The sequence below is a fragment of the Lutra lutra genome, chromosome 4, assembly GCF_902655055.1.
Source record: "Lutra lutra chromosome 4, mLutLut1.2, whole genome shotgun sequence".
In the NCBI taxonomy this organism is placed as follows: Eukaryota; Metazoa; Chordata; class Mammalia; order Carnivora; family Mustelidae; genus Lutra; species Lutra lutra.
The window spans coordinates 111,895,044-111,909,731 of record NC_062281.1 but is presented as its reverse complement, the minus strand read 5'-3'; the positions used below and the strand labels follow the sequence as shown (position 1 = coordinate 111,909,731).

Genomic DNA, 14,688 nt, shown 5'->3' with positions numbered 1-14,688 from the left:
TGGCGGATCTACAATACACCTCCAAGGGCATTGCATAGGAATGCCTGAGCCTGGCAGAGCCTGATCACAGAGCCCTGGAAGATAGGAGTAAAGTGAGCCTTGAGGCCAGTCTCAGATGCTTTTGTTAAATTCATTTCCTGGCGTCCAGCATCTACATGAACAACCTGTATTCTTCAAACATAGAGATTAGGCTGGAGTGCCCCCTGTAAATCTTGTAGGGGAAGAAAAGTTAAAACAGGTAGATAAGGATGGATTTTAAGAAGAGGAATTTACATTAGATGCAGACATTTATATTTATATCTTAAGTCTGATCGTTATTGTTCTTTTCATTTGCCAAGGGACTCCCTGAGGCTAGCTATTATACTAATAAGACAATTGAAAGCTCTCCATAAAATATATAATTCTTTAAAAACATAGCCAATTTAGGGGGCGCCTGGGTGGCTCAGTGGGTTAGGCCGCTGCCTTCGGCTGAGGTCATGATCTCAGGGTCCTGGGATCAAGCCCCGCATCGGGCTCTCTGCTCAGCAAGGGGCCTGCTTCCTCCTCTCTCTCTCTCTGCCTGCCTCTCTGCCTGCTTGTGATCTCTGTCAAATAAATAAATAAAATCTTAAAAAAAAAAATAGCCAATTTAAAGGATCCATCACTTAGTCATTGATGAGAGGATCTATTAATAGCAACTCAAACCAATCAGCCTTTTAATGGCTTAACCAAAGATGCAAAGGCATTCAGAGAGGGGAGAGATGATGTAGTCCCCATGATCCAAAAGTTTACTCCCAAAATTAATCTAAGTAAGCAAAAGCCCTTTGCTGTACAATAAGTGAGGATGCCGTGGTGAAAACGGTGTCTCCAGTCTCCCATGAAATCATGAGACCCCTCCAGTCACAGACCCCCTGACCTCTGACACTGGGCAGGCATTTCTGGAATGAGACTTTCCAGCACGAACAAGCAACAAACATTCAGACAACAAAGGCCCCTATGGGCTAGAATCTCTCGTGGCAAACACTCCTGTGAGATGGCACAACTGAAGAGAGAAAGAAACTCAGATCCCCAGTCTGTGGAAGTGGCCACCACGGTGCCCCCCAGTAAGTACACCCTCCAGATGGTAGAGACCAAAGAGGATATTCTCACTAGTCACAAAGCCAAGCCCTTAGGACACAGGGCAAGACCAAAGAAAAAATAGATGCACTTTAACAACTTTAGTTAAGTCTTTGGTCTCTTGGACCCAAACTCATACTTCAGAGGGATGTGTCATAGGATTATGTGTTGTTTTACAGTGTTCCTCTTTGCAAGGAAGTTTTCGTGAGTTTGGCAGGTGACCTAGTGTCAGTCTAACCCATTCCCAGCCCATGGGAATCCCAACCCATCTAACCCATGACCAGCTTATCCTAACAGGGGAGTCTTCTTGAGGTGGCAAGTGTTCTAACAGCTTTTAAGTGTTCAATCTATGCACACCAATTTTGCCGCTTTGGCTCCCAAGTTGTCCCTCAGCAACAACCTGTAAGCCACAGCAAAGTTTGTCTAAGCAGACTCTGGTCTGATGAGAACTGTGAATTTACCAGTCTGTGGGGTCAGCTCCAACAGCAGGATTATAGGGCTGTGCCCGAGTTCTGTCCTTTTTATGACATAAGACATAAAAGACACAAAGAGAAACAAAGCCCATCCCTAGGAGGAAATGGATCAAAAACGAGAGTACTCTACTAATTTCAAACAAAGAATCACTAAGACCAAAGAACTGATTCCAAAAACATTTTCTCCTGCTAATCTAAATTTAGAAAGAGAGAAAAAAGATACCACCTCTCTCCTTCAGATTCCACAGACAGCAATTCCCGGAGACTGACATGGTAAGAAATTTTACCTTCTGCCAACTATTTGCCAGGTATCTCTCAGCTACAGCAGTGTCTGGGGTGAATGACATCCAGCAAGTTAAAAGTATCTTGCCACCAACCACACCAGGTGTTGGAGAGCAAGACTTTCCTGTCCATTTCAAGGCCCTTCTAGCTGGACAAAAAATCAACTTGACATACATAGGACAGAATAATGGGAAAAAATCAAACTTAATTTCTTCCATACAAGAAATCCACACAGATGTGGACATTTCAAAAACAGGCGGAATTAGGTATATATGTCATCCTGAACTATGGAGAAGGGTATAGGGGTCTGGGACTTCAAAAAGAAGGAATGTAATTCAAAAAAAGATGAAAAAGAATAAATATTTGGTAAACAAATGTTTGCTGCACCACTCAGTAACAATGGGACATGGAGATCTAGCTAGGTTCCTCCCTGGCTACTGTACCTAGTTCATATTATAATGAAGTTCTCTATGGTGATAAATTTCCTAAAGCAAATTATCTATACTATTTTTAGGCAGTTTAGGAAGAGGTAGAGAGCTTTTCCTGAATCTACTGGGTTTGGTTGCTTTTTAACTCAAAATAATCTTCATGCCAAAGTATCCCATCTTGGGGCAGCCCGTCCTTAACCCTTACATGGTAGAGGGAAAATTATTTTTCCACCTCTACATACATTACTCAAAGCCCTTGAGAATATGATTGCTGCTTGCCCCTCCGGCTCCTACCACTGAAAATGCTTTGCAGTGATCCAGATGTTTCAGGCAGGTTCATGTCTCTGGACTGTCCCACCCCATGTTTCTTCTGTGTTCCCCTCATTTTCTTTTCTTATTTTTCTTTCTCCGCATACACATCTACTTTTTTTTTTTTTTAAAGATTTTATTTTTATTTGACAGACAGAGATCACAAGTAGGCAGAGAGGCAGGCAGAGAGAGAGGAAGAAGCAGGCTCCCTGCCAGGCATAGAGCCTGATGTGGGGCTCGATCCCAGGACCCGGGATCACGACCTGAGCCGAAGGCAGAGACTTTAACTCACTGAGCCACCCAGGCGACCCACACATCTACTTTAAAGATCAGGAAAGTTATAAAGATTCGGGAAGTTATATGACTGACCTGAAGTCTCACAGTTAGTTGGAAATAAAGTTTCAACTTAAAAGTTAGGTTGATAACTATTATAGTTAACCTATAGTTAACCTATAACCTAAATGCCTCTCCTCAGATTTTAAGCTCTATAAAGAACATCTTTACATATTTTTAGTTTTGGTAAAACAGCTTAATTATAAATACAGATATTTCTCTTAGCCAAAGTTACATATTCTTTGTTTTTGTACTTATTTTCCTCTGTCAATATCAAGTTGAAATCAAACTCAATAAGACAAGACAAAGGACTTGGGCATCTGACTTTTGGTTTCAGCTCAGGTTGTGATCTTAGGGTCCTGAGATCAAGCCCCACACTGGGCTCCACACTCAGTGTGGAGTCCATTGGGATTCTCTCTCCTTCTCCTCTGCCCCTCCTGCTCGTTCCCCTACTCTCTCTCAAATAAATAAATTTTTAAAAAATTAATAAAGTGAGGCAACACAAAGGAAAAAATTAAGTAAAAATACTTGAACTCAAAAATTTCTATTGAGTGGATTGGAAGAGCAAATATGGTAAAAATGTCTCTGCTACCCGGAGGAATCTATACATTCAGTGTAATCCCTATCAAAACACCATCAACATTTTTCACAGAGCTGGAACAAATAACCCTAAAATTTGCATGGAGTGGCACTTGGGTGGCTCAGTGGGTTAAAGTCTCTGCCTTTGGCTTGGGTCATGATCCCAGAGTCCTGGGATCGAGCCCCATGTCGGGCTCTCTGCTCAGTAGGAAGCCTTCTTCCTCTTCTCTCTCCCTCTCTGCCTACTTGTGATCTCTGTCAAATAAATAAATAAAATCTTTTAAAAAAAATTTGTATGGAATCAAAAAAGACCCTGAGTAGCCAAATGAAGGTTGAAAAAAAAAAAACCCAAAGTGGTGACATCAGAGTTCTGGACTTCAAGCTCTATTACAAAGCTGTAAACATCAAGACACTATGGTACTGGCATTAAAAACAGACACATAGATCAATGGAACAGAACAGAGAACCCAGAAATGGACCCTCAACTCTGTGGTCGACTAACCTTTGACAAAGCAGGAAAAAATACCCAATGGAGAAAAGACAATCTCTTCAACAAATGGTCCTGGGAAAATTGGACAACTACATGCAAAAGAATGAAACTGGACTTTTTCCTTACACCATAGACAAAAATAAACTCAAAATGGATGAAACACTTAAATGTGAGACAGGAATCCATCAAAATCCTAGCAGAGAACACAGGCAGCAACCTCTCTGACCTTGAACAGCTGCAGCAACTTCTTGCTAGAACCATCTCTAAAGGCAAGGGAAACAAAGGCAAAAAGGAACTATTGAGACTTCATCAAGATAAAGACCTTTGCACAGCAAAGGAAACGTAGACAAAACCTAAAGACAAACTGTTGGGTGAATGGGAGAAGATATTTGCAAGTGTCTTATCAGATAAAGGGCCAGTATCCAAAATCTGTAAAGAATTTACCAAACTCAATACCCAAAGAAAAAATAACCCAATCAAGAAATGGGCAGAAGACATGAACAGACATTTCTCCAAAGAAGACAGGGAAATAAATGGCCAACATACACATGAAAAAATGTTCAACATCACTCTGGAAATAGAAATCAAAACCACAAAGAGATACCACTTCACACCTGACAGATGGCTAAAATTAAACAGTCAGGAAATGACAGACGCTGGCGAGGATGCAGAGAAAGGGGGACCCTCCTACACTATTGGTGGGAATGCAAGCTGGTGCAGCCACTTTGGAAAACACTATGGAGGTTCCTCAGAAAGTTGAAAATGGAACTACCTTATTTCCCAGCAATTGCATTACTAGTTATTTACCCCAAAGATACAAATCTAGTGATCTGAAGGGGCACCTGCACCCCAATATTTATAAGAGCAATGTCTACAGTAGCCAAACTGTGGAAAGAGCACGAATGTCCATCAACAGATTAATGGATAAAGAAGGTATGGGGGCACCTGGGTGGCTTGGTCAGTTAAGCATCTGCCTTTGGCTCAGGTCATGATCCTGAGGTCCTGGGATTGAGCCCGGCATCTGGGGTGGGGGAGGGAGAGGGGTGGTGGTGTCCCTGCTCAGTGAGGGGTGTGCTTCTTCTTCTCCTTCTGACCCTCCCTACTGCTCATGCTTTCCTGTGCACTCTCTCTCTCTTTCAAATGAATAAATTAAAATTTTTTAAAAAAAGGATGTGGGGTGTGTGTGTACATACACAATGGGATAGTACTCAGTCATCAAAAAAATGAAATCTTCCATTTGCAATGACATGGATAGAACTAGAGAGTATTATGCTAAGTGAAGTAAGTCAATCAGAGAAAGACAATTATTGTAGGATTTCATTCATATGTAGAATTAAGAAACAAAACAGAAGATCATAGAGGAAGGGAGGGAAAAATATAATAAGACAAAATCAGAAAGAGAGACAATCCATAAAAGACGCTTAACTATAGGAAACAAACTGAGGGTTGCTGGAGGGGAGGAGGGTGGGAGGATGGGGTCACTGGATAATGGGCATTAAGGAGGGCACATGATGTAATGAGCACTGGGTGTTATATAGAACTGATGAATCACTGACCTCTACCTCTGAAACTAATAATATACTGTATGTTAATTAATTGAATTTAAATAAAATAAATTTATAATAAAATAAAAAACTCTCTGTGGAGTAACAATGCTATTATTATTTTTTTCTGAAATGTAACTGACATATAACATGTAAATTTCAGCTATACAACATAATCTGATATTTGTATATAGTGTGAAAGGATCAGCACAATCAGTCTAATTAACATCTATTACCACACAAAGTTATAGAATTTATTTTCTTGTAATGAGAACTTTTAAGATCTCCCTTAGCAACCTCCAAATTAGCTGTAGTCACCATGCTACACATTATATCCCAATGACATTTATTATTTATTAAGTTTGTACCTTTTGACCCTAGGGGAGCAGAATTTGCCACCCCAAAATATATCTTTTGGGCATGTGGATTTTTTTTTTTTAAAGATTTTATTTATTTGAGACAGAGAGAAAGCACATGAGCAGGGGGAGAGGCAGACTCCCTGCTGAGCAAGGAGCCCAACACGGGGCTCTATCCCAGGACCCAGAGATCATGACCTGAGCTGAAGGCAGATACCTAACTGACTGAGCCACCCAGGCACCCCGCCATATGGATTATTTTTTAACTGATTTTTTTCCCAAGAAACAAAAGGATCAGGAAGAACCTTTGTACTTCCCTATCACTGACTGAAAAAATTTAGTTAGAACTGTTCTAGGAAAGGAACTATCATCATAGATAGATACAGTATGTTGCAAACTTGGTGTGGCAGACTGCAAGGGACCTAGCAAAGTCTGTTTGTTAAAATTCCTCTCTTTATCCCATTGTTTTTGTAGGCCCAGCAGATATTTGTTTGTCACACATTTATTCATTTTCATCTTCCTGTGAATTGCTTTCTTTCCCTTTGAGGTCCCATACCCCCACCCTTCTCCCCTTAGTTCTGGATGGCACATAAGCTTCAAGTACCTGGCTGCCTTTGGGTCTCATATTCTTGTGTAGTCCCACCTAATAATGGGTACATTTGTAATTAAATTTGACCTTCTCCTGTTAACGTGTCTCCCGTCAATTTAATTCCTAGACCAGTTAAAAAAAACTTTGAAGGACAGAGAAAAATTTTTTCTCCCCAAAATCCCCTTCACCCATTTACCCAACCTCCAAACACCGGCCCCCCTCATTTTCCTCTAACCACCTCCTTCCTGCCCTCCTACTATCCCTTCAGTTAACTTACTTTTTTTTTTTTACCTTCAGTTAACTTATTATGCTCATCTTTTTTCCATAGCAGACTATAAAATCATGGCAGGCCTAATCTATATATCTTACTAGACCTTATGACTCCTCTGCTTAGCAAACAACTAAAACAAAAATGTTGTTTAATTAATTGATTAATAAAATGACTAATTAATAATCTATACACTTCCTCCAATTTCCTACCCTTAAGCCCAATTACTCCCGCACATAAATTTGCACATGCTGGGTCTTCTGATAGGTCAGTCTTTGTACCCCTCGACCACCAACTTTGGCTTCACACTTCTGTCTTAGTGCTCTAAAAACTCACCCAACTTCCAGCTCACTATTGTAAGCAGAAAGAATTAGGGGTCCCGTTACCAACAGATCTATCACAGCTGGTCTATCCTAGCCACTAACTCAGGAAATGAAAGGTAAGCCCAGGCGCACTGCCATGACCACCTGCTCCATCATGGGGATTCCCCGGGAGGTGGGACAAATAAAAAAAATAGCTCCTGAGTTTGCCAACACTCCTGCTGAACGGACTCAGATAAACTCATCACAGGAGAAGGCAGTAACTCAAGAGATCAGGGTTTGGAAAAGAGAAAGGGAGAAATTTATTTTGGGTGCTGACAGCCAGGAAAGGTGGCAGTTTCAGGCCTTAGCAACTGAATCTCTGTACCCGCAAGATGGATACCTAGAGTCTTACAGGGAGAGGTTGGGTTGGGTACGTGCAAGAGAGTAGGCAGAGGGTGTGTGATCATGGGTGGGGGTTGGTCTGTATTTAGCAGAGAATGAGACCTCTTCTAACCATTCTGTTGCTATCTGGGCTTTTCTGGCTTGGCAATTGGAATTTTCTGGCCTTTGCCAAACATCTTCATCAATGCGTTGAGAAAGTGCCATAAGCAATAAGAATAATGGGCTTTGGCGGAGCCTGGGTGGCTCAGTGGGTTAAAGCTTCTGCCTTTGGCTCAGGTCATGATCCCAGGGTCCTGGAATTGAGTCCCCACATTGGGCTCTCTGCTCAGCAGGGAGCCTGCTTCCCTTCCTCTCTCTCTGCCTGCCTCTCTGCCTACTTGTGATCTCTGTGTGTTAAATAAATAAATAAAATCTTTTTTAAAAAAATTAGAAAAAAAAAAGAACAATGGGCTTCAGTTAGAGCGTGAGTTAAGTGTTTTGTCTATTTTTGGTTTTAATAGTTTGTTAAACTTGAACAAGAAAGTTCCTTAACAGTCCTTGGAGAAAGAAAGATGAGACTTAGCTTTCTTGACATAAGAAATTTTATTTTAGGGGCACCTGGGTGGCTCAGTCAGTTAAGCATCTGCCTTTAACACAGGTCATGATCCCAGAGTCCTGGGATTGAGCCCCACATTGGGCTCCCTGCTCAGCGAAGAGTCTGCTTCTCCCCTGACCCTCGGTCCTGCTCGTGCACCCTCTCTTGTGCTCTCTCAAATAAATAAACAAAATCTTGAAAAAGAAGAAAAGTCACCTTGGGCTCCCAGCCATCTTGTGATCTATGGCTGCCCAGCACTACTTGACGAAGCACATTTTTTTTTTTTTTTTTTGCAGAACTTCCTGGGATATGTTGAAATTGCAAAATAGAACCCAGTATATAATGATTTTAAAGGAACATAAGATTGCAACAATGAACAGACACTATCAGCTCAGGAACAAAAAATCAGCAATAAAACTCCCAAAGCTGGTTCAAAAGTAAAAACTGACCTGACACATACTCTTGATTTATCTTTGCAGGATTTAAACTCAGATACTGGACCAAGTGGAGCCAGAGAATTGATAATGTCAACTCTTGCCAGCCCTTGTGATTTCAATCAACTAAGACCTGGACTCTTAAGTCCACCTTAAGATGACTTTTGCCCCAATCCCATGCTGAATTACCCCTTGAACATGCCTACCTTCATGAATATACTTATTCATCCTTAACTTAAAACTTCCCAGGTTTTGTTGTTTGAGGAAACACTGCCTTGGGAACTATCCCCCATCCCTGGTGTTCTCCTTTACTTGTTACAAGTAAAATTCTTCCTTTCCCAATTCTTTGGCTCAGTTATGTCTTTTGGCTGGACAGCCACCAAGAGGGAGACTCAGTTTTGGGTGTCCCAGGTATTGGAAGGTGGGGGAGAGACAGTAAAGTATCCCCCAAACTGAGAAGGCTCTTTGAGACTGGAACAGGAAGCAGACAACTCCAGGTGGTTTCCACAGTTTTATTCAGGGCAACTAACAGTGGAGGGGATCGGGTGGAGGATGATTCATGGCAGCTGCATAGTTATTCTCTGCGAAGTCCAGACCTCAGTCCACAAATTATATAGAGCAAGGGGACATTTGGGGAGGGGCACTCTCATGAAATCAAAGGGTTCACACACACCTCAAAGGGCTCATATGCACCTAACTAGCAGCTAACCTTTCATTAGATCTCATGGTACCACTTGTGCAGCAGGAAGGGAAAAGACTATGTTATCTCTAACAAATTCACAGGAGGCCACAACAAGCCTCCCTCAATCCCGGCCTTGGCAGGCATTTCTAAAATAGTATGTGTATTAATCTCCAAAGGGCCCAGAACATGTAGCCCCAAGAGAGGGCATGGACCAAACATGAACAAGATGAGATCAGCATTATCATCACTCCTACACCAGGCATATATGTTTCCATAAATAATGCACCTGTACCCACCTCTGTCTCTGTTATGTTGGTCCAGTTTGTGCATCTGCTTTTGTCTGTGTCTCCCTCTCTACTGCACCAAAATAATCCTTTGGAACCATCATGACACCTCCTCTAAATATAAATATTGCCTCTGGCCTAAGTTTTCTACACTTTTTTGGACAATGGAGATTGTTTTGTTTCGAGATGCCTAGACCAGGGATAGCAGTGAGAGGGGGCAAATAAAGACTCATCTATCAGAGGACACAGCATGAGCAAGCTTATGTTCAGGAAGAATCTAGCACAGGGATGGATATTGGAGTATACTCTGCTTTGAACAGGAAGTCACTCATCAAGAGGATCAGTTTACAGACCGATCAAGTCTGCCCCGAACTGTCCAGAACTACCAACCTCCTCTTTTCCGTTGCTGATGGATCCATCCCAGCTGCTGACTCAGGAAACCAATGTGTGACTCCTGGCGCATTACCCTGGCCAGGAAATCCAGAAGGGTCTCTGGACAAATGGAAAGCATAGCTCCTGGCTGGGTTTGTCAACTGTTGCTGAGCAAACTCAGATAAATTTGTTGCAAGAGAAGCCAGTAACTCAAGAGATGAGGGTTTGGAAAAGAGAAAGGGAGAAACTTATTTCAGGTGCTGGCAGCCCAGGCAAGTGACAGGCTCAAAGCTCAACAACTGACCTCTCCACCCACAAGATGGACACCTAGAGTTTCATAGGGCGAGGCTGGGGTGGGGTACAGGCAAGAGCGCAGGCAGAGGGTACACAATCATAGGTGAGGGATGATGTGTGTTCAGCATGTAATCGTGGGCAGAGGAACAGATATAGGAGGTGTTCTAGATATTCTCTTGCTTTCAGGGCTTTTCTGGTCTGGCTGTTGGAATGTTCCAGTCATTGCAAAACATCTTCATCAATGCCTCAAGAAAGTGCCATAAGAAATAAGAACAATGGGTTTCAGTTAGAGCATGAGTTAAGGGGGGTGGGGTCTTGTCTGTTTTTGGTTTTAACTCTTGTTGTCTACAGCTGAGCAAGAGGGATTGCTGACATCCCCCGCCCTTTGGCTGAAACTGAGCATGCCTGACAGCCAAGCTCACTTCAGTTATGCCAAAAAAATAATTTATGAGCACTTTTTGAGTTTAAACGTATTTAAGCCTCCGTACCAGGTACAGAGTACAGCAGAGTACAGCAGTAAATGCTGCGCTGGTTTTCACAAAGAATAAATTAAATTCTAGAAACTGCAGATCCTGATGGCAAGCCCCCCCAAAACTACGTTTTATGAGAAAAGGTGATACTGATCTCGAGGAGCAGCTAAGGCTAATAAATTACCAGTTACTACAGGTGAACGTCCTTTACATCTTTCAGACCAGTTCATCATTAGCATGTCATTGACAAAACATAACTGCCTCCCCCATAACATACATGAAATTCTGTGCCCTTATAAAAAAAGTCCTGGTTGTATTCTAGGATCAAGTTGATGGTCTGTGATAAAGGGAGTCACTCCCTGTCCCCAACTTTGCCCTTCAGCACTCTCTGTCAAGTGTTTCATCCTCTTAGTCGAGTGTTTCATGGCTAAGCCCTGACATGAAGCATTTTTTAAAGTTAAGAATAAAGTATAATATCAGTCATCATCACTGTAGCTGCACCTGGAAGGGGATAAATTATCCGACAAGGTATGTGATCTTAGATTTTGGCTAAGTTGTGCCCATTGCTGGATTTAAGCCTGCCCAAGATTATTTGGGGAATTGTATATGCACTCCCAACAGCACTCTCTCTGTATGAATCGCTGAGGTATTTTTCTGAGTGAAAACTTACCTTAAAGGTATCAGGCACAAGCTGATTCAGTAACAGCACCTTGGTAGGAGGGGACGGGCAATTATACCACAGTTTGGTGTTTGTCAATTCCATTTATTTCCAAGAATGGTCTCTAAAGACCTATACTGCAGTCCTGTGAAGAGGGGAGTCACATAAGTAAAACCAAAGAACTGTGTATTTATTAGCTACTGCTGCAGAACAAATAGCCACACATTTAGGAACTAAAAACAACACACATCTATTATCACATAGGATCTGGGCACAGCTTAACCTTGTCCTCTGCTTCAGGATCTCCCCTGAAGCTGCAACCAAGGTGTCACCCAGGACTAGCATCTCATCCAAATGCTCCACTGGCGAGCCATCTGCTCCCAGGTTCATGTGGTCATTGGCAGGATTCAACTGGCTATGTCCTGTGGGATTGGAGCCTCCAATTCTTACCTGGTGACAGCCAGTAGTGGTCTCGAGTCCATTTTCACTGAGTACCCCCCCCAACATGGCGTCTTGCTTCATGCACGCGAGCGCAGAGGGCACTCTAGAGTCCGCTAGCAATACGGAAGTTGCAATGCCATGTAATGTCATTGTGGAAGGACCAGTCCCATCACTTCTGTCACGGGGCCCATGCACACTCAAGATGAAAGAGATACACAGGCATGAATATCAGGAAACAGAGATCACTGGGGACCATCTTGGGGTCTCTCTGTCTCAAACTGGAGTATCAAAAATTAGAAGTCCTCAGAATATGAGCAGCCTGACTTTAGCACTGCCTTAACAGAGTGCAGCGTAATGGAAGAGAAAAGTAATAATGGAAACTCATCATGAGTCTGAGAGTACAGGGAAGCTAGAGGGGACTCAGAAGTCAGTCTGAGGCCAAAGGACACTAAAACAAACTTAAATTCTGTGTATTTCAGCTTAGGACCAGCCTTAAACAGGGCAACACTCAAGTTTAAATGCAGTAATTATAAATACCCACATGGTGGCAGTATATGCTAGGAAATTTGAAATATTCTCAGCACCTGAGAGGACAGAAAAGCACATTTCTCTCTCTCAGTGACAACCCATGTTTTCCTTTCTGTCTGATCATTGGAAGGAGAAGGAGGTAACTAGTATCTTTCTATCCACCCACCCTCAAAGCACTATCCATAAAGCACTAACCCTGAAGAGTAAGGACCCACACAGTTCATTGTATTCTTCCCACAGTTCCTAGAACCGTAGTAAGGGTCTCAGGGAGAAGGAATAGGGTGTCCTGAGATACACACTTATGAAGACTTCTCTTCTCAAGTACTAACAGCCCAACGAGTCAGCACAACATTAATTAAAAGTATCATACTTGGTCTGATGTAAAGCCAGATTAGCTCAGAACTGACACTATTGAGAAATCCCAGGAAAGAAAAGTATCAAATAAAATGGGGAATATTATTTCTATAAATGAGAGACATTAACGAGAAAGAATTAGTGCTATATAGACATGCCCACAAACATACCCATATATTTACACACATACTGTACAGAAATTCATAGCATTATCCAGTAAGAGTAGATAGATCTGGCACTAACAAAACAGAAATAACTGTATAGATGTTCCAAAACAGTGTTATTATCAGAGGATTTTTATTACCTGAATATATGTATAAATTAAAAAACCTAAATAAGACTCATTCTGATTGTCCTACATCTTAACAGTCCTCACCGAGAGGCTAATAGCTGGCATTGTTAAGAGTTATTCGATCTTGGGATATCCCACAGGGCAGTTTGGTTTTGCAAAAAAAATGCCTCCTATCTTTAGGGGTTTTTCCCCAGGTAATATAATATTTCTTTGTGTCAAAAGAACAGCCAAGGGGCGCCTGGGTGGCTCAGTGGGTTAAAGCCTCTGCCTTCGGCTCAGGTCATGATCCCAGGGTCCTGGGGCTCTCTGCTCAGCGGGGCGCCTACTTCCTCCTCTCTCTCTCTCTCTCTCTGCCTGCCTCTCTGCCTACTTGTGATCTCTGTCTGTCAAATAAATAAATAAAATATTAAAAAAAAAAAAAACAGCCGAAGAGGTAGAAAGTTGAAAGTGCCTTATGAAACCTGAACAGTCATGGAGATGACAAATAGTTAATCTTGGACGAATGATGCTAATATTGTCCTCTGCCAGTTTTATGCCCACACAAACCACAATCACGTGCAATCGTTTGAGGAGTTAATAATGTGAGCAAAGATTTCAGTTAACTGAAGAGGTGAGCCCCCCAGAAATATGGAGAAAAGCTTACTCCAGCATGAGAAAGCCGTGAGAGCACTCTCGGTGTTTTCAAGGAAAATTGGAGGGAGATGAGAAAGGGAAGAAGTGGTGGGCGGTGAGGTCAGAGGGAGAACCCAGCCTCGCAAGCCAAGGAGAGGGCTATGGATTTTACTTTGGGTGTGATGGAAAGCCAGTGGAGGCTTGTGAGTAGGGAAACAATATAATTCATGGTTTTAAATGATTGCTCTAAGATGTTTTCTGTTAAATATAATTCATACACATGAAATCTATGATTCATAGTTATCTAGAGGGCTGGAATAGCATGATAGTGAGACAAATGATGAGGTCTGAATGACAATGTGTTTTGGAGGTTGAGCTGACAGAACTGAATGGATCGATCGTGCAGATGAGAGACAGAATCCTAAATTATTTCAAAGTGTAAGAAGATGAGAAGACAGTGGGGCATGTTAGGGAGAATATGACGGTTTGGTTTGGGACAGGTTGAATGTCAGATGCCCAGAGAATTAAGAGTCTAGACCTAGAAACAGAACTTGGTGACTAACTGCACTGGAATTAACAAGAAGGGAAGCCATAGCCAGGACAGGAACCATACTCAGTCAAATGTCTCTTAAGCTGCCTGTGTTTGGCTCCAGATGCTCAATTTCTAATGCCTTCAGGTTCACAACCAATACAACCAGGATTGAGAATCTCTGGTTTAAGTTAACAAACTTAAACTTAAACTAAACAAACAAACTTAAACTATTTTCCTGCAATAATTATAATTCGTTGAGCAAATGCACCTGGTTCATATTCAGCTAAAATTTTTTATTTAAATTTTTTTAAATGCCATTGGAAAAGACATTTTTTTTCCTTTCAAGAGGTCATCACAATGTCATTTGGATTACATAGCTAAAAAACAAATATTATATTAAACTCACTGTCAACATAGAAACCACACATTTGCAGCAGGCTCTGAGTAGGAACTGAGTATAGTAACTATTCAATGAGCAATTGTTACAAGTCCATACTTATCACGTGGGAGGATGACAAAAAGGAAATTATTCTTTTTTTTTTTTTAAAGATTTTATTTATTTATTTGACAGAGAGAGATCACAAGTAGACAGAGAGGCAGGCAGAGAGAGAGAGGGAAGCAGGCTCCCTGCTGAGCAGAGAGCCCAATGTGGGACTCGATCCCAGGACCCTGAGATCATGACCTGAGCCGAAGGCAGCGGCTTAACCCACT

General features: G+C 41.9%; 1 long non-coding RNA gene across 1 annotated transcript in view; it reads right to left on the bottom strand.

Moving 5' to 3' along the window:
- LOC125096920 (uncharacterized) overlaps positions 1–14,688 on the bottom strand; it is a 46,510-nt gene that overhangs the window by 4,227 nt on the left and 27,595 nt on the right. The window contains exons 3-4 of the long non-coding RNA XR_007126442.1: positions 11,231–11,363; positions 9,815–9,916 (exon numbers count right to left, since the gene is read on the bottom strand). This is a non-coding gene — a long non-coding RNA (uncharacterized LOC125096920). The remainder of the gene's footprint in view (positions 1–9,814; positions 9,917–11,230; positions 11,364–14,688) is intronic.